Below are 27109 nucleotides of genomic sequence, written 5' to 3'. Positions count from 1 at the left end.
CTGTTTTATGCTGTATGCAGGGCTCCCAAGCATTTCTAGAGACTCGGTCTAGAAATGCTGATTTCGTGCACTTTGGATGCGGGACTTGTCTAGTTAACTTGGGGTACGCAAAACATGTGTCACAACTAAATGAACTTTCATAATCTTCTACAAAATCTCACGCGACAGGAAAGTTCTTGTGCTTTGCAGGAAAAAAAAATTTCTCCAGAATAGGTTTCATGTTACTCATACTGATCAGCATTTCACATATGCGGATAACCGCGTTGGCTTATCGTGCTAGGAATTGTTCCCATGATTACTACAGCACCGGCGAGGCCCAATATAAGAGAGGCTCCAAAGATACGAATCACACTAAGCCTTATAGAAAGCATTAGTGAAAAACATAATTTACTATTAAGGACAAGTCGAATGTGAACATGCATGTTTAGTTGGAGTGCAAGGGCGACATTAACGAGCGCTAGCATCACTACAGTACTACACTCTAAAAAAAATAGGGTAGTGTTACTATTTTCGGTGAGCCCTGACTTGCCTCATGTTTGACTCTCTTTAAAGAGACATGCTAAGTCTCTTTCGGGGCCCACGGCTCTCTGACGATAGCGTAACGATCTCCAACGAGAGTTAACGCGTCTCTTCAAAGAGAGTCATATACGTGGCAAGTCACGAATCACAAAATAGAGTCCAAGGACTCCTTTTTTTTTCTTGGAATGTAGCAGGGACAACACGTTCCTCAAGGAGGTGTTGCTACCTGATAGCGCTAAGAACACACTATTTTCTTTCTTTCCTTCGTGAAAACGTGGAAGAATATTTTGTGCGACGCTTCTATCGGACCCTCACGTTTACATGGCCCTTCCAGTCTCCCCCCCCCCTCCTTTTAACGTTTCTTTCTTCATCGATTCACGCATTGCTTCGGCGTGCTACCTCCTATTTGCTGCAACAGTCACCAAATCAAAAGGGGAACGCTCTTCGAGATCAGAGCTGCGGAAGCCGTATCCTAGAGAACAACAACGTCGTCTACAGCTTTGCGAGTTTCAACACGGCTGTGCGTCGCCGTCGTGACTGAAGGAGGCTTTCGTATATATAAGACCGGCGCGAACTTTCCTGGCGCCACTAGACTCCGCAGTCTTTTACTCCACTCGTGGAGGGCACGGAGTGGCCGCTGAACTTGGTCCTCGTATGAACTCGGGAAAGTGGATTGGAGGGGGGAGGAGGGGGGATAGGCGGGGCAACGTAGAGAGGAGGTTGTCGGCTTGTTCGGGAGCGTCCGGCGTGGCAGCGCAGACGCGCCACTCAATCGACCGTGGAACCGCTGCAAAACGTTGGCCCTATAGTATGCGCTGTCGTCGCTCGCTAGAAACATTTGGCCTCCGCGTCACTGCTCATCGGAAAGCGGGGGAGACGGGGTGATGTTGAGACGATCTCATTCTCTCAGGGGCATCTGACGACGGATAATCGATTTCGAGCGCGAAGAGCTCGGGAGTTGTCGACCTCCCGAGAGCACCAAGAATTTATCCCCTTTTCCCTCGGTTTTTCTCCTCGTGCTTGTCTCCCTTTCTCACATCACACCAACACACACACTCTCTCTCTTCGGTTACCGTCTTTCAGCGAGGGCAGCTTGCCGTTACTGCTCGATTTGTGTTTTACCGGGGGTGACTATTGGTGGAGCTCGGCATCCAAAGTTCGCGGGACTTTGGTTTCCGCTAAAACAAACAAACAAGCTGAATTCCGTCGCTAAAGCCATGTACCGCTATTTGGCCGTCCGTATTATCGTCTTCTGCAAAGTCGGGTTGTATTCCACAAACGTTCTTACGTCAGATCTGTTAGTAATACCTGCGTCTTGTCAATCGCGGTGTTGGATGTATTATTAGCCATTTTGTCCTGCCAATAGGAGACAACAGCTAGATAAGATGAAAAAAAAAAAAACAACCTTCTTCGCATTAGGCCTCAGACCTTAAGCTGTGGAAGTATAAAGCTGTAACGCCGATCGCACCTTTTTTAAGCCTTTGATGCCCGGTACTTCATCAATTGCTGGATACGTGAGACATCATGAGACGCTTACCTTGCACTGCCTTTGCAATCCCTTCTTTTGATTTTCCTAAGTTGCCTTCTGCCGTTTTGGCAGAGGGGCGGAGCTTTGCGGTGTGATCCAGGACAACCGGGATTGCCAGAACGAAAGCCTCCGAGATCGAAATGCGTGCGGAGACTCTACAACAGCCTTTCGCTACTTTCCCGCTAGGGGAAGTGCGCGTGCGCTGTGGCACCTTGAGAAAGGCGGATTGGTCCACACACACCTCGCGCTTGCACTGCTATAGTGTGACCGGAGGCTAGGTCCCATTACGTACTCAAAATGTTTCGTACAGCAACATCTTGTGTTTTTTCCCCTTTCAATTCTCGGATGACGCTTTAATATTCCCACATGCGTTGCTTCTGGAAGTGGCCGACAAAGTGTTCACAACCAGCGTGTCAAGCACGATTAAAAGCAACTGATAAAAACTGATTAAAAGCAACTGATAACGCGGGCAGACCGTCGCTCTCACCACTGGCCTAGCGTGAAAAGCACAAAACAGCATTAGTAGCGTAAAAGGCTGGCCCAGGCGTTGCACTTCCTTTTTTTTTTGAAAATGTGACCAGTTTATTTCAACAGGCTCTTCGTGGTAGTTCTTGGAAACATTTCGGCGCGCACACAAAAGACGAAAACGAAAGGCGAGTAGACAAACGGGCGCGAACTCGCAACTAAGTTTATTGCAGGAAGTACACGAAATATATAACCCAGGGTAGCTCAAGAGCGCATGTGCGTAAAAAGAATCAATCAAACAAACAAACAAGCAAAACATAAGGAAACATAAGAAAAAACACATCATGAGAGTAATTTTTGCAGAAGTATCTACATCGTGCAGCAGATTTTAAAAGTAAAGTGCTACTCAAAAAGGTGAACTCTTTGTCAGTTAGTGCAATCGATGGGTTGCTTATGCATTTATCAGCACATCTTCTAATATGGAAAGCTTCAACTATTTCCCTAGTTATCTTGTCTTTATGACAAAACAAAATGTTAGTATCACACCACACAGGATGACAATGGCAGTTCCTGCAATGCTCGGCTAGATGGGAGTTATTGCTATTATCCAATGACTTCATATGTTCATTAAGGCGAGTGTTGATGCATCGGCCTGTCTGACCTATATACACACGACAGCAGGTTAAGGGCAATAAATAAACTGCCCCTATCCTGCACCTCACGAACTTTCCGCTTTCTTTTGAAAGGCAAACACATTTATTCTTTTTGATTTTATTGTCGAATTTTTGGTCCACCGCACGACAGATGCGTTGAATCTTATTGGGTGCACTGAAAACAACCTCTACACCAAACCGATTGGCTATATGCTTTAGCTGATGGGAAAAACGATGAATGTAAGGTAAAACAGCGAAGCGTTTGCGTTGAGTGTCTTTCTTTGTAGAAGTATGCTCTGATCTAGCCTTTAAAAACTTAATAATCTTTTCAACAGCTCTGCGTACAACATTGTCTGGGTATGCAGCCATTTTTAGACGGTTGATTTGACGGGAAAATGCTAAACTCATGGTATGAATGCATGACTTCGACAAGGCACTCCTCCGACAAGGCGCCCGTTTGTCTACTCGCCTTTCGTTTTCGTCTTTTGTGTGCGCGCCGAAATGTTTCCAAGAATGTCCTCAAACCAACTCTCCCAGCTCTCCATACTGTTACATTACATTTCTTCGTGGTAGCTCGAAGCAATGTTCTCAGAAGTGGTACTAAACGCAACCTTTATGACAGCACAGTCTACCACGTCATAAAGGGTAAGTGTATGCATATGTAGTATATCGCAAGTGAGAGTGCAACGTGTCACAATATGATCAATTAGGCAAGATAGATTGGCAATCTGCCACGGTGATATACAGTATGGTTATGGTGCTCGGCTGCTGACCCGAAGGTCACGGGTTGGATGCCGGCCGCGGCGGTCGCATTTCGATGGAGGCGAAGTGTTCTGCGATGTAAGTGCACGTTAAAGAAACACCAGATGGTCGAAATTTCCGGAGCCCAGCAATACGGTGTGCCTCATAATGATTTCGTGGTTGTGGCACCTAAAGCCCCAGATATTGTTATTATAATTAAACAATTTAACAATTATATGTCCGTCTTTATCTTTCTTCCTCTTCTCAAGTATATGTGAGCGTTCAGTTGTACTTGGGTCGCGCTTCGCTGTCGACACGCTTCGCTTTAGTGTTGCGACCGAAAGGGGGATCAACCGTCAATTTTTGTTATTGCGACGAGCGGCCACACACATTCAACTTCTAGTAAACAGACGCTACGAAGCGTGCAGTGTCTTGCACTCTAACCTGTAAGAGCGATACCGGAAATGAGAGCGCAGTACTATTTTGATTGTTTGGGGGCACGTGTCAGATGGCTTCATGCTTGAGAGATGAAAGGTTTTTCTTGTAGGACACAGCGCATCTCCGCTTAACGCTCACACGACCGTGAAGGATGGTACGCGGAAGCGACACGGAATAATCCTTTTTGCTTCCCCGTTTCAATGTCTTCTTGCAGCTTATACAAATTTCATGCGCTTAGCTCAGCCAGTCTGTCGAACTCCCATTATTGTGTTCTTTTAACGGGGCACCTAATGGAATAATAAGGTAAATCTTCCGGTATATTGCACTGACAGGCTTCGCCTTTTCTCAAGCTTAGGCTTCTTTCTCTCTCAATATATATATATATATATATATATATATATATATATATATATATATATATATATATATATATATATATATATATATATATATATATATATATATATATATATATATAAGCTTACCTCCAGACGCCGTACCAGCTCCTAGAGAGCTGGTACGGCGTCCATATATATATATATATATACATATATATATATATATATATATATATATATATATATATATAATATATATATATATATATATATATATATATATAAGCTTACTTCCAGACGCCGTACCAGCTCCTAGAGAGGTTATGAATTTTTATGTTGTATGCATGAATCTATACTTAACAACGTTATGCTTTTGGTTTAGTTAATTCGACGCAGCAACCAAAACGCTTCAGCGGCGGCTATAGATGGGAGGAAGAGATATTGTAGGTGGTGGGCAGTGGCATACGTAACGTATGAGAGCTATTATACCTGTATTGTTTCGCTGTATGATGGATGTACTACGCTGAAAACGGTTGTTCCTGTACACAGAAAACACTACAAAGATAAGCTAGCGCTTAATCCGAGCGCTTTTTGTATATTGCTAAACAACGACCCAAGTACTCATATGATTAAGGTCTTTCTTTTGTCTCGGCTTTAGGTCGTGGCCGCCATATAGTTTACGCACGGAATCATCAAAATAAAGGAGAAAAAGTAAGCCATTCACTTTCAATGAGCCTATTTTTCTACGAATACCGTAACGTATGATTTTGCGAGAGCTCAGCGCCGGTTGGAATAGCTGAAGGGATTGAACTTAACCCAAACCTCCGAGACCCAGGAGTACCATCTATTTATTTGCTCCCACCCTTTTCGAAGGAGCACGATACCCGAGTGCGCAGTTTATGTCTCCAGTTCAAATGCTTCTCAGACGCGTTACGCCCTGTTATTGAAACTGACGATTGATATCCGCTTGAACTGCGAAGGCCGCCTCTCGGCCAGTGGAATCTGGTTTGTCTTAAGTGGATGAAAATGACATCGAATTGGATAGAATAGAAGGGAACAGAATAGAAGAGCTGGTGGTAGGGAGTGGAACGTGCAAATTAGTTACTGTTCTATTCATTCTCAATAAAAATTAACTTTAGTGTTCATGCTAAAGAGACAGGGCGTGCAAACACGGACACAATAGAGAAGTCAAGACACTACAAGCGCCGGCGTATGTAGTGTCTTGACTCTTCTCTTGTGTCCGTGTTTGCACGCCCGGTCTTTTAACATGAATACGTACCGACTAGCTCAGCTGTCTGTCATTTTAGCTTCAGTGTTATGTGATTGGACTTCGGACGCACAGACCATAGCACGTTTCACGAACGCATATCTGTCGATGGACTTGCACGAAAGAACTAGATAGCCTACATCGGTGTTTTTTTTTTCTGTGTGAGACAAGCGTTGCTGGTCAGAGACAGTTAGCTGCAATAGTGTCCGATTGTAATGATGTGCCTGTGCTCTCTCTCTCTCCTTGCCTTCTCTTCTTCCATCCTCGCCCTCCTCTGTCCAGTGTAGGGTAGCATACCAGGCATCTTTTCTCCTCGTTAACCTCCTCGCCTTTTCATCTCGCCTCTCATCTATCCTTTATTGAATATTTGTCCATCGTCCATTGTCTTAATCCACCATATTGATGGCACGTCTTTCAGTGTAATGGTCGATATTGCAGTGGATATGGTGGAGGCGTGGTGGTCGGTGTGTTCCTCACCTAGCGAGTCAGAAACCTTTGTCCCTGCTTCCACTTGAGTACCATGAACGAAAACTGAAAGAAAGCAGTTAATCACATCAACAGATGCGCACAGCAGGTGTCTCCTCCGGCCCAGACAAGCCGCTTAATGTGTGCAGATTCTGCTGTGAACTGCTGCTCTCTTTCGATCCCTGTTCAGGGTAATAAACTGCGCGCAGACGCGTAAGTTTTCCATTCGCTCAGGGAAGTGCAAAGACGGCTTAAGCTGGATTATTTGTTCATTCAGTGAGGCACACATTAACACCCACCTTGTCTCATCGCGTCCCCTACCAATATTCACTACTATGATCGAAAACATTCCATCAAAACGATGGATTATGGCAATGGATGATGTAAAAATTTTCAGCGGGGCCTCTACCTTCTTATCCTTCAACATCCTCCTCTGCTTTCCAAAGGGTAGGGAGGCATGCCAGGTATTAAGGCGAAAGCCTTAGGTGCCTCATCAGACGTGAAAATTGACCGTCGGTGTTGGCGTCAACAGGAGTGGTGCAAAAAGCATCATCACGGGATGACGACACCGACTTCCAACCTACTGCTCCTTAGTAAGGCCACAGCTCGAATATGCATGTGCCCTATGGGACCCATAGCAACATAACCACATTACCATGCTTGAAGCAGTACAGAACCGTGCCGTAAGTTTCATTTTTTCGGACTATTCCTATAACTCTAGCTCATCGAAACTAAAATCCCAGGCCAACCTTCCCAGCCTTGTATCACGCCGTCGAGTCGCCCGCCTTTGTGTCTTTCATAAGTTCTTTCACAAGTCACCCCAAGCCGATCTCATTGCTCCCGCACATCGCCACTGAAGCCGGACCAACCACGAAAAGACCGTGCAATCCCCTCAAGATCACACTGCCTCCCACGCCTCTTCATTCTTCAACCTGACATCAAGGGACTGGAATGACCTTCCCACCAAGGCAGTGCTTCATTCCGACCTAGCCATCTTCAAACGCATCATAGAAGAACTGTTTTTGTAGATATGCCCACCCCTAATGTAAAATCCCTTCCATTAGGCGCCTTTGAGGTATCATAAATAAATAAATAAATAAATAAATAAATAAATAAATAAATAAATAAATAAATAAATAAATAAATATGGCGGCACCATGACGTCACAGGTCGCCAAATTTTGTGATATCTTCATGACACGAGTATGACGTAAAATGACGACGCCATCACATGACATCGTCGCTTGCTCAAAGGCGGGCTGATCACGGAGGCAGTGCAAAACTAGATGAGGTGCCGAAAGCTTGCAATACCTCCGATCTTGGAGGTAGTGCATAATCACGTTAGGTGGTGAAAGCTTTCGAACGGGGGCGAGGAGGATGAGTTTATCGACTGAGAAGAAATAGAAGAAGATGGCTCTCGCCTTTGAGTCGTCTTAGGCGAATGCATAAGGGACACTGAGAGTTTCTTTTCTTCTGGTTAACCCCACTGCATCTTCATCTCTCCTTCGTCTCTCTGTATTCTATATAATCTCATCATATCATTTATTACCATCATCGCCAATGGCTCGCGTAAGGGCACCTGGACGAGAGAGATCGTAAACGTCCAAACAAGGAGGTGGCGACGAGATCGTCCTCACTCCTCGACGAATCGAACAAATGCGTGAGAAAAAAAAGCAAGGAAAAGACAAACTAGGCATCGGACTTCTCCCGAGATAAGTCGCCCGATCCCGACAGCAAAAAGGGCTCATAAACGTTCGACCGGGAGTTGTGGGATGAAGGCGGTCGTAGCGTCGTCGAACGTCTTCGCACTATCTTCGCGCCGCGAGGAGGGGAAGATTTATGCTCGCAGCCGGAGCCCGTTATGCCCACCTCGTATTGAGGGCTAGGACAAGATCTCGTGTCCAAGATGATAAAAAGAAGAAAACGAATATGCATGTATTACAGCACAAGAACGATTCGTCGTGGTCTTCGTCTGCCATATTCTCTGCGCTCGCAGACAAATATTTCCTCCTCGTTCGCGTTCTCTTTTGTCTTCTATCGTTTGCTGCTGTCCCTGGCGTCATAAGTCTACACAGATGTTCTCGCTAATGAGATGCAGCGTATACGATGTTCGTCGCAGTACTGCACACTTGTCCGATCACGTCTCTTCTGTCCGATTAGATGGACTACGTGATCTCTGGGAACGTGCCAGTTATCTCCGAATCTACGCTTCCAGGTGATATAATGAGCGTTGCGTATGCAAGATATTGGGAATATCCGGGACTATCGGGGACGGATAATCGCAGATGCACGTTGCGTACAATTAGTTTGACGTCAGGTTATGAACAATTAGTTTTGCTTTGACCAGTATGAAAGGCGGAACACCGACGTAAACGTACGCAAGAAATATCACAGAAAAGAAAGCCTGTGGTACGCGAATGCCAGTTTTCATTGGTTAAGCTCTGGGAATTTCTCTTCTTTCTTACCTTTCTGTCTCCCCTTACCCCTTCCCCAGCGCAGGGTAGCAAACCGGATATTTATCTTCTGAATAACCTCCTCGCCTCTCACCTAACTTTTATTTTTCTCTCTCTCTCTCTCTCTGAAATTGTTGTTTGACGAAGACGCGAAATAGGCGGATATTGGAGATGTTCACATTAAGACTACTGTATGATACCTCACTTAAACCACTATGGATTGCTCCATCCTGGCGAAGAGGCCCATTTACTGTGCGATATCAGTGCACGTTAAAGAGCCCCAGGTGGTCGAAATTATTCGGAGCCCTCCACTACGGCTTGCCTCATAATCGTACGGTGGTTTTGACACGTAAAAATTAAGAAGTTATTATTGTGTATCTTTATATTGCTATCACTGAAATGTTTTGGCGGAGATCGAATTTTGCTTGCGACATTTTTTTTTCTTGCTATGCACGGGTGCAGTACTTGCACTGGTTTGTTCATCTTAAACCGTCGTCGTCACGTGGAAAATAGAGGGTTTTTCTTTTTCAGCATAAGCAACACTCGTGACGTCTATCAGCTTGTGGGAAAGCTTAAACGAGTGCAACTCTTGAGCATCCGGTCGTTTCTGTGGCTGTATAGTTTAGGTAGCAGTGATGGATATACGGTCCGAATCATAGGACATTCCTGGACTTCATGGAGGAAAGACAGTTGAGCAACTTCGTGTGATGTGTACTGATACCGCAGGGCAAACTAACGCTATAAATAAATAAATAAAAGGTATCCCATGACAGACCGTCGCGCCGTTGCTTTCTCAGCGGAAAGGAACCATCAGACATCGCTCTCTGCCCGACGTCGCCGCAGACGACCAGTGCTTCCGGGATGCTATTTTAGACACTGGAATTCCGCCGTCGTCTCTAATTCCGACGCATTTATTTTTCTCAACCAGTCGTGGAGGGCGTTTCGCGAGGCTATCACATAGAGTTGTTAACGTAACGAAATCGAATAGTGACGACGAAACCTTCGAAACCTGAGAGGGCCCCAGAAGATAAGTTTTAATCGATTTTGACGAAAGAACAAAGCCTCGAGCCATACATAGTACCGAAAAGAAGTCCAGAGTAGCGGCTGGACTGCGCGGTAAATTTGAACACTAACTATATAGCTGTTCAGGCGGAGAAATTGTGTTTATTGGAATCGCTCATTAAAAAAAATATATATATCATTGGTTTGCGCAGAGGCAGTGTCACGTCTAGCGAAGTTCTAACCGAGGAGCGACCATTGGTAATGCAAAATAATAATAATGGTTTTACGTGCTAGAACCCCGACATGACTATGAAGCACGCGGTAATGAGGCATTCCGGATTAATTGGACCACCTGGTGTTCGTTAGCGTGTACGTAAATCTAAGCACACGGGTGTTCTTTGCATTTCGTAGCCATAAATGCGGCCACCGTGGCCGGGAATCGAACCCGCGCCTTCGAACTTTGTAGCGCGGCTGATTATTAAGGCCCTATCCAAAACTGAAACCAAGGTAGCTAACACACGCTCCCGCACATTTGCGTTGGACACACACGGATTCGTTCGGTCATTCACCTTAATAATGAGGTCGCTTTTCGAATCCAAAACATTGTACAGGATGTAAGCGGAGATTTCAGATGGAGGCTTTGTTTCAGCATAAAAGATATCATTTTCCAAGATGAAATGGGGAAAAATACATTAGTGATTGGATGAAACATGGTTAGAACAGGGTTTTTAATGACGGGGCAAAGCAGGAGCATACACAGGAAGCATGCGGACTGAAGTTTTTTTTTCTCATCATTATAAGTGCCGTTTTAAACGTGTTTCATCAAGCCAGTAACCAATCTCATCTTAGTATCCTAACCACACTAGTGATTTAGAGTAGGATGTACAAACTATGAAGCAAAACTGTAGTCAAGGCGAAATGTAGACTTGTAATTTACGCTTCGTCTTTGAACGAATTTGGAAAATAAAGAATTCATTTGCGTCGTCTAACGTATTTGCTCGCATAATTCCAGGAATTAGTAACGTTGGCTAAATATTGGCTAGTGTTGGCCAATTGTTGTCTAATATGGGCTACTGCAGGCTGGGGTTAGCTAATCTTTGTTATACACTCACAACAATGTAGTAGATTTATACTCGTGTGCGAACATGCATCCGCGAACTCCTGCATCCGCAAACATGCATCCACAAACTTTCTTCACAAGCTACTCTTGTTTATTTTGAAGAAATGCGCCGCAAATGTTGCCTACTTTTCTTGGACGTGGACGGGCTGGAACGTGACGCTCCAGACGCTCGATTCTGTGTATGTTCTTGTGTACGTGTCTGTGTACGTGTCTGTGTACGTGTATGGCTACGTGTATGCGTACGTGCCCGTGTACGTGTATGTGTACGTTTCTGCGTACGTTGTTGTGTGTACTACCTATGAGTGGGTTCTGTAATGCACCACTTTAACGAGGTCTACGCTAACATTCGAAATAAATGACCAGGCAAGCATATCTAGCACCCAGGGAAGAATGTTTCTTTCCGATGAAAGTGGATTCGAAAAAAAAAAAGGAACACGACCAGAATGTCACGGCGCAGAGGCAGCCAGCCTATAGACGTCACAGCGTCTGTGGTGAAAGAGTTTGCATTGCGGAACGTAGTTCAAGCCATTATTTGCAGCTCCGTCCTGTTTCCGCGTGCCCAATAATCGAAAGGCGCTCGGGGGGACAACGCTAGACACGGGAAGGGCACGGTCGAACCAGAAGGAATTTTCCGGCCGCAGTTATTGACTGAGGCCAACAAAAGAAACTGTGAACAAAATCGAAAGTATGAGGGCATGCAGATTACGAAACCGGGATGTTTTGTCTCGGAAAGACGTCAGACTGCGGTAGCTGATGTTACTTTTTCGCGAGGCCCATAGACCAGAGGCAAGCGGGAAAAGAAACGAATTGTATAAAGAACCAAGTAGGCGACAAGAGTAGGCAGAAAAGAAAATGTTCGGCATCTTTATCGAACGCAACATTGGCATGAGGTAATCGAATTTCAGCCGAAGGATGGGCGTAGGTGGAGACCAACGAAAGAGAAGCAAAAAAAAAAAAACAATAGCTGAATGGAGATGAGTGTGCCCTTATACGTGTACGCAGACGTCGACTGCTCGTGAAGTATACGAATGCAGATTTTGGTCTGCCACCGCCGGTCGCGTTCCGTTTCCTCAGAGAAGGAAAGCTAATCTTCGAAGTGCCGTGCACAACCTGAGCAGTCATGCAGAATGCGATGAATGCGATGAAGAAATGTCATACCGAGTGATGCTGTTTCGGACTTTACGGACGAACGCAAATCGGCGGATCAGGATAGCCCTGTTATTTTGCGTCGATTTCAAGAGTTTCCACGTGTCGATTGAGAAGGGAGTGACAGCTGAAAAAAAAATTAATGCAGCTTTGCTCTAGTGGTGCCAAGCCTGAAGGAAGTGCGGAGCTGGCGCCCTTCTTTGTTTCTCTTTATTTTACTCTTTCTTTCTTCCTTTCTTTCTTTCTTTTTCTCTCATATCTCTGTTTATTCTATGTCTTTTTTGTCTTTGTTTATTTCTATTTCTTTATTTCTCTGTCTATATATTTGTTTGTCTTTCTCGCTCTTTCTATCTCTCTCTCTCTCTCTTTATTTGCTCCTCTCTCTTAGTTTCTCTTTCTGTCTTTCTTCCCTTTCTTTCTCTCTTTCTATGCTATGTTTTACTCTCTCCCCTCCTCCTCCTCCCCCTCCCTTCCCTTTCCCGCCACCTTTCTATACCATATTATACTATACAAGGCTATGCTATGCTCTACGAGTGCCTGGATAGCCGAGTGGTTAGTACGCTCGCCTTCGGATCGTGGATAGGCGGGCTCGAAACCCGCCTTCTAAAATTTTTTTTCTCCAAGACATTCTTTCTTTTTCTTTCTTTCTCTCTCACCGTTTCTTTCTCTCTCTCTCTCTCTCTATTTTTTTCTTTCTTTCTTTCTCTCTATCTTTACTCGCTCTTTCACTCATCAGAGTTATTCCATCCTGCGCCGGAGAAATCAGCGTGCGTGTTTCGGGAGTGAACCAGAAGATGAAGAAGAAGACTACTCAGAGGAGGAAGAGGATGAAGAGAGCGCGTGCCAATTCATGATGATCACTGTTTGTGCTCGTACTAGCGCTGTCCTGTGTCTGCTTGTCCTGTGCCTACAGCGTTAGTCCTGCGTCTACTTGTGCGTGTTTCCTTTACCGCTATTTTACACTTGTGGATACGTACCGACTGGCTCGCACTCAGGCGCTATTAGGCATCGTTAGTGAAGATTGAACCAGCCCCGTCGTATTCGTGTTTCCATACGTTAAAGAGCGCAGCAGCGGTATTTCCGGTCGCCGACACCTCAGCAGAAACGTCACGTGTGAGGTCATTGGTCGAGTGGAACGTCGTTGTTGACTGTGGTTCTGCAGCAGCTATGCCAGCAAAATAGCGATAACCGCGAAGCACCACGGCGTTTCTTACTAACTGCACGGGTCCTTGCATTTCGACGGCGCCATCGAAATGCGGCCGCCGTGGTCGGTAATTGAAAGCGTGCCCTCGTGTTTAGCAGTCCAGCACTTAAGGCGCTAAGGTGCCAAGGCGGGTATTCTGGGGCTTGACCGAGTTTTGAAATGCAGAGACATGCTTCAAGCGAACAAGCTCGTATGGTTAACAGTAACTACTCCAGAGGCACCGAAACACATGCCACGTAGTTAAAGGGACACTAAAGGCAAATAACAATTTATGTCAGAGTGAAAGCCCAATGTATGACAACTTCTAAAACGGCAATATTATCAACAGCAGTGCCCTACTTACCGAGAAATTAAGCTAAATGTATCACATGATGAGCGCCACGAGTGGGACATTTTCGAAGTGATCCCGATGACGTAGGGAAGTCGGCCTACAATAAATCACTAGTAATCAAACTAGCAGCAGTAAAAAAAGAACATTCCGAGCATCAAAAGACGTAATAAAATGCTGTTTGTTCGTTTCCGCTAGATTCATGGAAAACAAAACCTCCGTGGCGTTGCCATGGGGAACGGCGCGCGTGGTTCAAAGGTTCCGTTTTCGCCGAACTGTGCCTCGCCCGTCTCAGTGGTAGTTTCGGTATCGCGTACTGCCGTGCGTGTTTTGCGCGCTCGTGAAAGTCGCTCTGACAGAAAGTTCGACAAAATGCCGCATGCGTGTGATATTGCCGGATGCCCGAATGGTGCACAACGCCAGTGCTGCAGCAAGGAAACCGGTGTGTCTTTTCACTGGGTGCCGCGGAATGAACCCTTACGCTCGAAGTGGCTTAGTGTCATGCCATTGCGCCAGTGTGCTAAACAGTCTGCGTGTGTGCTCGCTGCACTTTCGTACTGAGGATTACGAGACCAACCGCAACTTGGTGACGGCTTTCAATGTGCCCATCCGAGCAAGTCTTTGCCGCAGCGCCGTTGTTGCTACTGTGGGTCCCGCTACATCCGCTCGGCTGCTACTAGTGTCGGCGGCCGCGCAGTAAAAGCGGGCAACGTTGGGCACGGCAGCAGTGACGTATGAGAGTCGTATTTTCAGGCGGGAGATTTGAAGCGCGCTAACGCGATGCGGACCACTAAAAACGTGATTTTATTTCAAAATAAGCACTTCCTTGGCACAAAAGCAGCGCTACGAGGTTTCTGGACCGCTATTTCAGCAATCAACGTCGACTTAATATTTGCCTTTAGTGTCCCTTTAAGCGGCATACTGACATGCCGGTTATCCTCACATGTACCTTACTCTTCCATATTTTCTTTCCATCCGTCCTGTCCGAGTCAGCGACACTTCAGGGAAAGCCTCAACGAAGCTCACTACTCCTTCCACGGATCAGGTTGTGCAGGGAGGCTCGGGAGCAAGAAAAGAGAGCGCGCCCCAACTTCGCTGCTACTACGCTCCTCCTCTCCATCCCCTACGCTTCCTCTTCCACGCATGCGCACAGAGAAGGCGGCGGGCGTGAGAGCGCGCCGCTACCAGGCCACGTGTCGCTTCTCCTCCGGCGATGCCTCCGGGCCGCCCGGCGCCCGGCAAGTCCCTAGTTGGCGGGGAGAGCGAGCGACGAACCCTGGCGGCCGATCCGGCAACTAGCCTCATCCCGACGAGCCACGGGAGAGGCGCGCGCGTCTCCCGCTTTTGATCCGGCAGCGCGAGTTTTCCGGGAGCCACCGCGCGCGTACGAGGGACTCTCCTGCGCCTCTCTTTTTGCGGAGGGAGGGTTGGACGCCGCCGCCGAAGCCGCCCGCCGGTGCTCCTTCGTCCGAACGTCGTCTTCGCAGCAGCCCGACGTCGCCGATGCCGTGACGGGACCTTCCCCTCCACTTCTTTCGCTCCCGCGTCGCTACGGTCGTCTCTGCCCCCACTGGCCGTCGATAGTTTTGCTGTCGAATAAGTGTTTTCCTCACTTTTTCCTTTCCTCTCTTTCGTTTTGTGTAGCCCGCGACCCTTGTACTTCTGTTCTCACTGGCTTGCTGTGGGGAACTTGAGGTTTATATAGCCTCGGCTGCTCCATTCCTATAAGTTCTGGTGCTTCAGTTCATCGAGGCGCACTGATGGCTGGTTGGTAGTGGCCAGTTTAGGGAGGTCAGCTTCGGTCATCTTGGACTCGTTGTTAGTTGTAGTTAGTTCGTGGTGGCTCGGTCTTGGGATTCAACCTATCCTGTTTCTTGCTTAACATTGTTTTTGCTTTTTTCATTCTCGGTGCGCTCATTAGACCAGGCTTGCGTAACCACTTTGAGTCCCATGCTTGGGCCGTCTTTGTGGGAAGCTGCGTTGTTTCGCTGATCGTTATATAAGCATTTGACGATAGAAGTGTAGTGAGTCGGAAATTCGCCACCGGACACGCGAATGGCCTGATGAAGTGATTTGTTAACTTCGGTGTCCGGCTTCAGACCTTCTTATTAGTGTTTGTTTTCACCTGCTTGTAAAATGTAGTTATTTAGTTTTATTTTACCGACAAAAGATGCGAAGAAATCGACCGTAGAAAAAAAAAAGAAAAGGTGGATTGCGCATGGCTCATCCTAGCTCACCAATCAACGACGACGAGACATTTTCGGTCTCCGAGCTGTCGAACTTCGAAGTCGGCAACGATGTAGGCTTCTATGGCGTAGTCGTGGTCTCTTCAACGGGCACTTAGGCTGAACACCCGCAAGAAAGCGCGCAGAAGAAACTGGTAATCCTTCCAAAACCTCCTGTACTCGTCATCTTGGTTCTTTCACTCTCTAGCGTTTTCACAGCTTTGCTCTTTGTTCGTATTTCCAGTTCCGCTCTTTCGCAGTCAACTGAAAAAAAAAAAAAAATCCAGCGTGCCTCTTTTTTTTGCCGCGAAATCCCGAACACGCGCGCTTTTGCTGTTGCCCGGTCCCTGTTCGGCGCGAACCACCTGTGGAATCCCTCCTCTGCTTTCGGGTCGGAGTACTGCGTTGCTTTCGGCTGCTAAACCGTTGTTTTTCCGCTCTAGTTGCGGTTTTCACCGTGGAACGTTTGCGTCAGAAACGTTTGCTTCAAAGACGTCGGCCTCCATCGATGACGTAAGTTTAAAGTTATACCACCGCCATTTTTAATGGCCTTCGTTATTTTCCTTTCATTTGTTTTTCATCTTTTTTTCCCCTGTGGGTAGGTTGATTGGAAATGTGCCACTCCAATAGGACCTGTGTCGTAGAACAACGCCTTAAATCAATCCTGCAATGCCCAAATGCAGTTCTGATATTCCGAAAGTTGGAACAAAAACAATCCTTTTCAGTCCTCTCCATGGAGAGCAAATTGCTTAAAAAAAAAAAAGGCATCGTCATTTCAGCAGACGCCTGATTACTTCAGTAGCTAATTAATTATTAATAGATTCTTGATATATTGAGAGCTGAAACGTAACTCTTCTTCATCAAGAATGCATCTATGGATTTTGCCTTAAGTATCTCGTACTTGAATCAGCATTCTTTTTTTTTATTGCGTCATAGACTTGCCCTTAAGGCATGATATTTTGTATGTATATGTGTATTCGATGTGCGCCGTTAGGCCAGTGTTGTGTATGAAGTGAAGCAGTGTCTTGTGGAACCTGTTGTCATGTATCCAGCGGTCATAACTGGTCGTGTCATTGTAGCGAAGGCCGGCTTGCAGGAGGGGACGAGAGCGTTCCGACTGCGACACTTGGCATGTCCATATAAGATGGTACACACTTGCTTGCATCACTAGAATAGACACGTAGCACCCATCGGTAAATGCGACCAGTTCCACGTTGAGATGACAGCCGGTGTTAGGGCCACCCCTGCCCGAAGCCTCCTAAGCACGACTTCCTCCGCCCTAGTAAGGTGAAGGGGGAGAGAGCAGACATACGGTGGTATAAGAGCGCGTGTATCCATCCTGCCGTGGAACATTTTTACCGACTCGGAGTCTGAACCATCAAACTGAGCGTAGCACATGTGATACGTTGGACATTAAAGCATACATCATAAAATGTAGCGGCTTTATATGACCTTGAGCGCGTTATTTAGTGCGTCCTCTCTCCTTTTAGCTTTCGGGAGAGAGAGAAAAGTAGAAATAAGTGAAGTACAAAATTTTGGTTTGCTACCCTACCGGCCGTGGTAGTCTAGTGGTTATGGTGCTCAATGTTGACCCAAAGGTCGCGGGATCGAATCCCAGCTTCGGCGGCCGCATTTCGATGGATGCGAAAATGCTAGAGGCCTGTGTTTTTAGATTTACGTGCACGTTGAAGAACCCCAGGTGGTCGAAATTTCCGGTGTCTTCCACTACGGTCGTCTCTCATAATCATATTATGGTTTTCGGGACGTAAAATCCCGACAGTTATTACTAATTATTGCTTTGCTACCCTTCGATACACGTGAATAGATGAGGGACGGAGATAAACAGAGAAGAGAAATCACCGCCCGAGCACTCCATACAGATTATTAACCAGACAAGCTGAAACGTACGGTCCCGGTGTTCATCACTGTGTAAATCCCGACGGTTCATCAAAGTTTTCTCAATTATTACTTACTTCTGTCCAGAAATATTAATTGGTGCTTCTCGCCCGTGTGTTCCCTCCTTCATTTTGAGTGGAGCAGTGGTGATTAGTGGGGCTTGTCGGAATTCTGTAGCGCACACGCTCTAGGAGTGTTTGCGTACGTGGAACGAACGAATTTCGCTTTCGCCTAACCGTATACAGCATCACCCTAAAAGGACGCAGCTTAAGAATGCGGGCTGTAGCAATCGAATGTGTATAACCACCGAGGCTGTGAGTTTCGGGAGTAACACATCTTGAAAGGAAGGGCTAATTAAACATTGGTCTTGCCAAATTAGGAAAACGAAATTTAATCAAAGTGGCGTATAGTACGCCATTGTGGTGGTGTCGAACTGAATGTGAACTTCTCGTAACTGAATTTCAAGCGAAATAGCACTGAAGAAATGTGTGCTGGTTGTGTTACGCGTCATTGAAACGTGTTTGCCGTCGGCTTTGTTTTTAAGGTGATCAGGCCGTAATGTGGAAGTCACGTTGTCGTTAAAATGTGATGGTAAAGTGGCTTCGTAGATTTGGCAAAGCTCCTGCGCATTTAATTATCTCCGTTGGAAGATAGCCATCCTTTCCATGGTAATGTTTGCGGGTAATTTTTAATGATAATTTTCCGCGTAATATTTGCTTGGTGTTTCTGTACATGCCAGTAGCGTATGTGTACAATGTGAACTCGTCACATTTTGAAAGGCTGCTACCTGAAATTTAAGCCTGAGGAGGTGGTTTTAGAGCGATCAACAATCGTTCAGACTTTCGCGCGAGATTGGAGGTCAGAAATCCGAAGGCGTCCGTATATCGCAACGGTTAAGAAAGTTGGAGCTGTGTGCTTGTTCAATGATTATTTGCGCGAGATCTACAAGCAGCAGACAACGGAATAGCAGCAATATTACACCACCAGGACCACGAAGACACATTTTCTTTGCTTAAGCTAATCTGTCTTTCTGTCTGATTGTTATATAGGCCATTTCGACGATTAGGCACCGCGCTCTGGTATAGATCGCAGTTAGCAATGGACTGTAATTGAGTAAGGTGTAGTGAGTCACTACTCACTACAACACTTCGTAATTTCCAAAACCGTAATATCCAAAACTTTACTCTCTAATGATGATGCAGGCGTCACTGTTGCGAATATTGTATTAATAAAATAGCAATAGCCGTCCCTAAGACGACAATAGTGTGTATGTTAGAGATCAGTTAATATTAACGCGACAGCTCTAGAGAACTCGTTTCACAGAAATTCTGATGTCGGCGGTGGCGTAGTTGGTTGTGAGCGAAAAATCAACGCTGTCCGTGAGAGGAAAATTGAGAAAGATGCAAATAAATAAATAATAAAGAATCTGTGGTTCGAGTGAGAATCGAACCCAGGCCTTCTGCGCGGCAAGTAGGTGCTTACCACAGAGCCACGCCGTTCCTTGAAACTGCTTGGGGAGAAAGACACTATATGAACGTCGTGTACTGGAAGGAGTCTCCTTAACGCATGTAATATTGCGTGGCAAAAGCGTAGAATCGCGCCAGGTGTGGAATCGTGGGGAGTGCGCGAGGAGGGGGCGTTTTAAAGGCCCACTCTTTACAAAGCGCTCGGGCATATTAATCATCAATATCAGGAACAGCATCAACGAAGCGCGCAGCTGGGCAGGCACGCGTGGCACTTTACGGACGCGTAGTGTGTACTTCGCCGATTCGCGAAGGGAAAAATTATGGCGTAGTGGGCACTTCGCAACTGTACTCGCAGTAGGAATCCTAGGATATTTTGAAACGTCCAGTGTTACGCGCACAGACGTTCGTTCCTTTGCGGCACGCTTGAGGTGGTCGCCGGAAAGCAAAGCAGGCTACCGATTGGAAACACGATGCCCGCGGGTTAGGCTATCGCGTCCTACTCTTGAACGCGAAGCTCAAGCGCCCCCAAGTTTTCGCACGAGCAATCACGCCTATTCAACGGCAGATATTAGTGCGCATTTGAAGGGGTGCGATTAGATCACGTGCACAGTTATGTGCCGATAGTGTCAATAGTAATCTAAAGGCGAACGCGTGAAAATCATGCACATTTCTGCATACGTGAGAAGTACCAAGTACTAGTCGGATAGAATATATTTTTTTTCCTCAAAATTTTCTAACGTGTGTAATTTTCTCGGTCGCGTCTGTCTGTTCCTTTGCCTCCTTCCACTGAGACATCTCCTGTAGAGCGTGCTTTGCCTCAGTATGGGTAATATAGTGGCGAAGTATTGAATTTGTGGGCGCTTTGCACATTGAATATATATACCGGCTGTCCCAGCTAAATTGGACCTAGATGAAAAAAAAAAAAAACATAAAAAAAACCATGCGCTCTAGGAAAGTTCTACCTGTTGTTTATTAGTGGTAGTCCTGTGTACATACAACCTGTTCTTTTTTCATGTCTAAACGCTAACTAATTAACTTTAATTCATCAACGTTTTTGTTCTTTCTCATATCGGTAAAATATTAACTTTATGCTCTACGTCGCCTCAAATAACCCAAAATCAAGCATTTATTTTGTGCTGAAACCTGCCTTGGTGTTTCTTCCGAAAAAAAAATAAAAGTGCGCAAAACACGCCAAATATGAGATAGACACGCGCTCGCGCGCTACTACTCCAGCGCTTCCAAGCGTTCTTTAGTTGATACACGGCTGCGTTCGTTCATCACCGCATTGTACAGGGCTTCACGCTAGACGATGGACGCGTTAGCAGCGTGTTTCGATGCGTGTCCGTGAAATAGCGTGAAGCCCTGTACAATGAACGAACCCAGCCGTGTATTAATCAAAGAACGCCTTGGAAGCGCTTGAGTAGCGGCGCGCGTCTATTTCATATTTGGCGTGTATTGCGCGCTCTAGTTTTTTTCTCGGAAAAAACAACCAGGCGGATTTCAGCAAAAAATAAATGCTTGATTCTGGGGTTTTTTGAGGCGAGGTACAACTTAAAAGTTAATATTTTACCGATATGAGCAAGAATAAAATGTTGGCTAATTAAAGATTATGAAATAATTGGCGCTTAGTCACGAAAAAAAATACAGGTTGTATGTACACACGACTGCCACCAATATACAAGAGGTACAACTTTGCTGGAGCGCATGGTTTTTAAAAATCTTAGTGTAAGTTAGCTGGGACAGCAGGTGTGTTTTTGTATATATATATATATATATATATATATATATATATATATATATTATATATATATATATATATATATATATATATATATAATATATATATATATATATATATATATATATATATACAGGAGGTATATATATATACCTTCCTACAGTACCAGGGCCTGCGTGATACTTCCCATAACCCTTATATATATATATATATATATATATTATATATATATATATATATATATATATATATATATAATATATATATATATATATATATATATATATATATGTATATATATATATATATATATATATATATATATATATATAATATATATATATATATATATATGTATATATATATATATATGTATATATATAATATATATATATATATATATATATATATATATATATGTATATATATATATATATATATATATATATATATATATATATATATATATATATATATATATATATATATATATATATATATATATATATATATATATATATATATATAAGGTTATATATATATGCAGACGGTCGCTCGGCCATAAACATACGCATAAATCTACCTCGCTGTGCTCTTAGAAAGGTGATGTTTCTTCCGTTCCAGTCTGCACAAAGTATAAGTAGCTTTAAATCACTGCCTTGGCAAGATATGCCGCTCCTACGAGAGAGCTTGAAGTGAAAAAAAGATCGCTTTAGACTGGTTGCTCGCGAGGGGAGGAGTTCTGCCAGATGGGGAGCCAACTTGATTCGGAATAAAGGTTTAATATAATGTTCAAACGCTGCACGGCGAGCGAAGGAAATTTTACTTCGCCGAAGAAGCAGCGTGAAGAGCACTAAGGCGTCGGCAAATTGCGCTGCTGCGTACACAATACACCTGCCTTGTTGTTAGCTACCGGAATTTACACCGCCATAGCCGCGAGAGGGCGCGGGCGGCGTGAGGCAGGTTTTAACACAAAGCCGGTGTAGTGGCCGCTAAAGAATTAGGAAACCTCGAATGGCCTAGTCACATGCTTTATGAACGTTAGCTTCACTACTCGAGGCGAAAATGCAATGCTTAGTATCAGAGCTAAAGGCCAGCCCTTTACTTTACCCAAAAGTAACGCTTTGTAATTGAGAGTTTGAAGTTGGGTTTGTTGGTAAGCCATAACTGTAGACGCAAGGAAAAATTTTAGCGCTCGCATTCGTCTCATGTCTTGCCCTGTATCTAATTTTTAAATACGCCTACTTTTAACACTTTGTCGCTATCATGGTGAGTTTACTAATGAGACATTTCCGCTTCATCTTCTATTTTTTCTTGTTTGGTTAAGTGCGACCTGGCCTAGATGTTTCTTCCGCTCATCTGAATATGTTTGAATCTAACTGGAAATCAAGATCGTTGAGAAACGCTTGAGCATTTGTCGATATTTTTTTATACAGCCTCTATTGCATGTACGGCTTGCCAAGAATCCCAGCTTTTAGGATTGACGTTAATATTCCCAATCAAAGTAAGACGTCCGCCAAAAATTGGCAATGCAGAACGCAACGAATGTTACATGACACATATATCCCGCGAAAGCTTGTTCGTCTCATGCATACGTCTTATGATTGCTCGTTATACAATTTCTACTCGAAACTCGATATCCCAAAAAAAGAACACGGAGAATATAATATGGATCAAAAGAGCTTATGCGCGACATCTGCTAAGAAATGATCGCATTTTAATTTTTCTTTTTTTGTGCAGTGTCGGAAATGTCATCAGAGTAGTGCGACACGTGTTGCTCCGTCGCGCTGAGCGCGCAAAAACAAAATCCGATAGAGAAGAGAAAGCGTGCAGCTTACCATCGCTGTCAGTTCTGTCAGTTTTGCAAACTTATTTTATTTACTAGGGATAGAAGAGCAGCGCCCCCCCCCCCCCCCCCCAGAAAAAAAAGATGCCCGAGGACGAGGCAATTACACAGGACTTGTTTAGTCTTTCATTTTTTTTCACGCTGTTGTGTTATTCCTAATAGTTACAAACCAAGTCAGCCTAAAAGATTCTCTCATATTTTCACATGACTAAGCCACTGCAGTGCTTACACTGAATAATGTCTAAGGCCTTCACTCCATTTTGAGGATCTGCTCCATCAACTGTTAGTGTAAAGTTCGTAGCCTTATGAAAGCTTCTTGAGGACAAGTTACATCCAGTTTAACGAAGTTAGCTAACGCTAGCTGCTACGAGCTTTGCGTACGATGGGCGTTTTCAGAGTGCCGGATGTTAAGTCTACCAGGTTAAGAGGACATAGTGGTTCATAAATTTGCGTTATGGGCCTCTCTTTAGTTAACCTCCTTTCCTTCCTCTTCTCTCCCTCTCACTTGTGTTTCTCCGCTTGCCCTTTCTCAGCGTTGGTTTGCAAACGCGACGTTTCTCTTTCCTTCAAACTCGATGCATATTCCATCTAGACCCTTTGCTTATTATTAAAGTTGCGTGCTCTGCTGTGTGCTATCTAGTTAAGTTTATGTCTCAGCATAATATATCACATTACTTTACGCTACTCTGTCATCCTTGTAGTAGAGTGACATGTTATAATATATTAAAGTTAGCATAATTGTTCATACATTGTCATACTGACGTCACCGTGAAATCTAGCGCTGCAGTAACTGCGCGCTCTTCGCGAGTTTTCTCATCAAGCGTAGAAGTGATTGAGAGTGCGCGAATTTGTCGAGGAATCGCCATAGCGTCTCTCTTACAACTTTGTGATCTCTTTGTCGCAAGCCATGACCGTCGCATGACACCTCGGGGCATCACTTTGGCTTTGTTTTTACGATCGAACTATGTTACGAACACCTCACAGAAACCTTTAATTGATCAAATTGGCCACACATGGCGAGTGTTAGCGGCGAAGTGTTATCTAAATAACGCGTGTAAGTATTGTCACAAAAATAATGAAAGCGCGTGTGGCTGTATACACGAAAGTGTAGGTACTCACTTATTAACTGGACTTAACGCGACACAATTTATTCCTTGTGGACTCTGCTGGAAAGCAGTTGTACGCTTAGCACGCAGCACAGATGAAGCAGAAAACTAAGTTAAACGCACTCTGATTTCTCGACAATGCTATGCCAAATTGTAGAAAATAACGTTACGCTCTGATTATGATTTATTTACACGGTGATTAATAATAGTGAAGCCTTAGAAACCTATCTTAACGGTACACTTCGAAATTACGTTACATGGCTTATGTTACAAACGGTTGATAACTTTTTTATCGCATATGGATGTCGTTTGCGGCAAAACCAATAAAGTGCGCCGCTGAGTTATTTTACGATTTCAGGTGTTATTGAATTTTCAGGCGGAGAAGGAGAGGGTAGAAAGGAAGGAAACAAGAGAGAAGGTTAACACAAAGAAATTAGTTCAGAATAACTGATATGCTAACATACACCGTGGAAAGAAATAAGGCAATTCGAACGTTTGAAAGTAACCTTGCGTTGCTGGGAGCTTTACATATGATGAGTGTTCTCAGAATGCCTGATAGTTGTTAAGTCTATGAGGTAAAAAGAGCAAAGTGGTTCATAAGTTCACGTTATGGGCCTTTCTTTATTCTTTCGGTGTTTCTCCGCTTACCCTTTCTCAGTGTCGGGAAGCACACGTCTTTCTCTTTACTTCAATCTCGCTGCACTGGCAAAGATAGATAGATAGATAGATAGATAGATAGATAGATAGATAGATAGATAGATAGATAGATAGATAGATAGATAGATAGATAGATAGACAGACAGACAGACAGACAGACAGACAGACAGACAGACAGACAGACAGACAGACAGACAGACAGACAGATAGACAGATAGATAGATAGATAGATAGATAGATAGATAGATAGATAGATAGATAGATAGATAGATAGATAGATAGATAGATAGATAGATAGATAGATAGATAGATAGATAGATAGATAGATAGATAGATAGATAGATAGATAGATAGATAGATAGCACTGGCGTAGCCAGGGTAAGTGGGGGGTTACCCGCCCCTGATATTTTTCAGTTTTGCATGCGCAAATATGCACGCACACATACAAACGCCATCACGACCCCCTCCTCCCCGTTTTCGAGGAAAATTTCTACCTAGGCCCCTTATAACGATCGATACACAGAGAGAGAGAGAGAGAGAGAGAGAGAGAGAGAGGCAGGGAGCACGAAACTACATCATGATTTCCAGGTAGAATCTAGAAAAATCAATACGGGATAGACAAGACACGTAACGCAGGGTGCACTACACGGAGCTGGATACATTGTGTCGAGTGGTGAGACGGCACTGCATGTATTAGCTAGACACATCCATTCTCTCGATCGGATTCCTCACAGTGGCGGCAGATGTGCGGGAGGCAAGAAAAACAGTGGCGCTAACGAGGCGGTAAACTGATTACGAGGCTAATTAGTCACAGCCTATCGACAGTCGGATAGTAGTCAGTCGTAGCAGTTCGCTAATGTGTGAAGCGTGCTTTTCTTCTTCATCGCGTCGCTCGCTATTCGCACCTGTTCATCGCAGCGCCACTTTAGCTGTGATCTTGAAAGCGACCTCTATAGAGTAATTTACAGTTGAAAAGCTCGGGAGAAATCGAAACAACCTATGACACGAAGGATAAACCTCTCGTGTTCTACATTTTTTAACTGCGCGTGTTTAAAGGAGAAGTTAGCGTGTTTAGATTGCACGGCTGCTCATCGTCGCAGGACAAAACAAACAATTTGAAGAAATATATACCGCAATATACTCAATGCACTCAAAGAAAGTGAGATTGCGGAGAGTTGAAGGAGAAGTTTTTATTCTTCTTCTTAATATGATTATTATTAATATCTTATTATTTGCTCCCAATGAAGAGTGGAAAGACACATCTGAAATAATTGCAGCTCTCAAAACACCGTTTGAAGGCGACTTGATTCGAAGTATTGTTATTTGTTGAGAAAGAAAAAGAAATTTTTCGTAAGTAGCGTTGATTTGAATAGTAATAACATCTGGGGTTTTACGCGACAAAACCTCGATATGATTATGAAGCCCGTCGTATTGGAGGCGGCTCCGGAAATTACGACCATGCAGTGTTCTTTAACGCGCACTGGTGTCGCTCAGTACACGGGCCTCTAGCATTTTGTCTCCATCGAAATGTGACCTCCGCGTCCGGGATCGAACCCGCGACTTTCGGGTCCGCAGCCGAGCACTGTAACCACTGTACCACCGAGGCGGGCCGTGTTGATTTTATTGGGGGAATCAGTGGCCTGTTGTAAAAGTGTGCGAGATGTGTGACTACGCATCACAGTGGTTGTTCAGGATGAAATGATTTCACCACATTCGAGTGTGGAGTTCATTACGCATATAATGTGACGTTAGAGTACGTTTGTACTTTGCTGGAACAATATTATTCGTCGTCACACGGTTCGTTAGTTTGAGTGGTTAAACTCATTTGCAGCGTTAGACGGTTCGTTCCCATTGCAGTAAAGCAGCGCGGGCCTCAGAGATCTGCGTCGCATGACAAGTGGCCTAGTGCGCTTGCGTTGCTTAAGGCTTAGATTGCGCTTAGCTTCTTAGGTCGAGGAATTCGTGACGCTGTGCGCTGAAGTGCCAAGCAGGGGGGCTATGCAGGATGGCCCCAATTTGGCGAAGCTCGGAATCTTTCCGAGCTCTGGCGACACCCCCTTTTGAACGCGCTAACAGTACGAAAAGTTCAAATCCATCCCACAGCGCGCGCTGCGTTCCATTGGTTACGATGGAACGCAGTGTCACGTTAAGGCCGGCGACAAAGTTGGGTGTTGTCTTCAAACCAGAGACATCTTCTTTCATTTGTTTATCGTTCCACTGAGTGCAGAAGCGCACCCATGCAACATAAGTGTCAGAAACTTTTACTAACAATATATTTGTGAAGTACGGGCTGTTTAAATTCCTTTTCGAGCGTTTAATGTCTGTACTAAGTATCCTTTGATTGGAGGTCGCAGAGGAACAGTTAAGACTAAAACTGTTAGTATTTGGCCGAGCTTTTTTCTTGTCAGACTGTTAATGTCTACAGTTTGGACAGAATCTGTGCTAAATTCGGCTTGAGTGTTTCGCTTGAAAACGCGCTTGAACATGAAGCACAAAGCTATGCTTCGGA

The 27109-nt window shown here is 44.6% G+C and overlaps 1 protein-coding gene across 1 annotated transcript in view; it reads left to right on the top strand.

Annotated features, from left to right (window-relative positions):
* Window positions 1–15031: 15031 nt before the first annotated feature.
* Window positions 15032–27109, top strand: part of LOC119396506 (glutamate receptor ionotropic, kainate 2) — a 347512-nt gene continuing 335434 nt past the window's right edge. Inside the window, exon 1 of the mRNA XM_037663756.2 lies at window positions 15032–16404. The gene's annotated coding sequence lies outside the window, so the exon portion shown is untranslated. The remainder of the gene's footprint in view (window positions 16405–27109) is intronic.

This window comes from Rhipicephalus sanguineus, chromosome 6, assembly GCF_013339695.2.
Source record: "Rhipicephalus sanguineus isolate Rsan-2018 chromosome 6, BIME_Rsan_1.4, whole genome shotgun sequence".
In the NCBI taxonomy this organism is placed as follows: Eukaryota; Metazoa; Arthropoda; class Arachnida; order Ixodida; family Ixodidae; genus Rhipicephalus; species Rhipicephalus sanguineus.
The sequence above is the reverse complement of the archived record's forward strand: the minus strand, read 5'-3'. Positions and strand labels throughout refer to the sequence as shown.